Source organism: Mauremys reevesii, linkage group 12 (assembly GCF_016161935.1).
Source record: "Mauremys reevesii isolate NIE-2019 linkage group 12, ASM1616193v1, whole genome shotgun sequence".
NCBI lineage: Eukaryota > Metazoa > Chordata > Testudines > Geoemydidae > Mauremys > Mauremys reevesii.
Genome location: NC_052634.1, coordinates 49,835,441 through 49,837,175, shown reverse-complemented (window position 1 = coordinate 49,837,175; position 1,735 = coordinate 49,835,441). Strand labels below are relative to the sequence as shown.

Here is a 1,735-nt window from a genome sequence, read left to right as displayed (position 1 = left end):
CTGCAGGAATTATGGGATAGCTACCCACAGTGCAATGCTCCGGAAATTGATACTAGCCTCGGTACATGGATGCACACTGCCAAATTAATGTGTTTAGTGTGGCCACGTTCACTTGACTTTATATAATCTGTTTCCAAAAACTGGTTTCTGTAAAATCGGAATAATCCCATAGTGTAGACATACCCTGAGACAGCTTTAGAACCCTCTACCCACTATACAGCCAAGAGACAGCAACTCTCAGATCCTGTGTGGATTGTCTGATGGGCTTGGGGCCAAGAGCAAACTGCGTACCCCCTGCCAGAGCAGGAGAAGTAAAAATAGGGGCTTCCTGAAAAATGGGAAGGGAAGAAGAGAGAAGTGGAGAAGCAAGTGGAAAAGGCAGAGAACATGCAGACACAGGACCCTACCTAAATTCTTAAATAGATTACAAGAAAAAAGGAGAGAGCAGCATAAAGAAATTTAAAAAAATCTTTCAGTAAGTATTGAATTAGAAACCTTTAAAATACTATTTTCACACTACCTTTACTTTTCTTCTAAATTCTACCAAAACAAACTAAGACTTGCCCCTAAACAGAACTGCACAAAAGGTTTAAATAAATTCAGATAACAGGAAAAAAAACCCAAAACATTTATTTTTAAACTTGTTTTATAAGGACTAACCACTCAGTCTGTGTTTTCTTCCTCTCGGCTTCCTAAAAGAAAAGCAAGAACACTCATCACTAGCAGGTGCATTAAAGCACCACTATCCACTCACTTCATGCTCAGAAGAGAACACTTTAACTCTTTATCGTGGTTAGCAAGGTCAGACACTTCCAACCACACTTCTCTAGTTACAAACTATAGAAATGATCCCTGAAAGTATAGTCTTAACAAAGCTGTGCTCGGCTACACACCCAGGCTAATGTGCGCAAGCTTTCTTCCCACGGTGAATGTTTTCATACAACGGGTTTCACCCCCAGAGAATTAAAGACCAAAAATCTAAAACCAGGTTCCCATTTCATTAAGCACAATTGAGACAGCTTTAGCACACTGTCCATTAGAAGATGTTTATGTCGCTATTTACAGACACACACCTCCTGATTAGCATGTGGAGCTCCTACCGACCAATCAAACCCTCTTGCTTTGCGATACCTCTCACAGGCTCCTCTGTACCACATGACGGCCTGTCAGGCACAGACAATGCGGACAGGTCAGCCCTTTCTAGCATGCTCCGCAGCGGTTTCTCTCTGGCTTGCTCTCAAATTCATCTGCACTAGAAGTTTTTGCAGGGTTCTATGTTACCGGTGGTACCTGCACTAAATCAGTGGCTCTCAACCTTTAGAGACACCTGTACCCCTTTCAGGAGTCTGATTTCTCTTGCATTCCCCCATTTTTTACCTCACTTAAAAACTACTTGCTTACAAAATCAGATGCAATATTTATAAAAATAAATCCCTTGAATATAAGTATTGTACTTACATTTCAGTGTATATAGAGAACAGTATAAACAGATCAACGTATGAATTTTAATTTGTTACAAATTTGCTAGTGCTTTCTATGTAGCTTGTTGTAAAACTAGGCAAATATCTAGATGAGTTGCTGTACCCCCTGGAAGACCATTGGATACCCCTGTTTGAGAACCACAGCACTAAATCACCCTTACTTTTAGAACTGGTGCCACTTGACCCAAGGCATTGTGAACCATTTCAGTGCTAGTAGACAGTGGCAACACAGCTGCACTAGGTCTGTTGTTCCT

At 41.0% G+C, this 1,735-nt stretch overlaps 1 non-coding gene across 1 annotated transcript; it reads right to left on the bottom strand.

The window, feature by feature from the left end:
- Positions 1-658: 658 nt before the first annotated feature.
- Positions 659-868, bottom strand: LOC120376589. The gene has a single exon (XR_005587446.1). It is a non-coding gene; the product is annotated as a small nucleolar RNA U3 (small nucleolar RNA).
- Between the last annotated feature and the right edge of the window lie 867 nt (positions 869-1,735).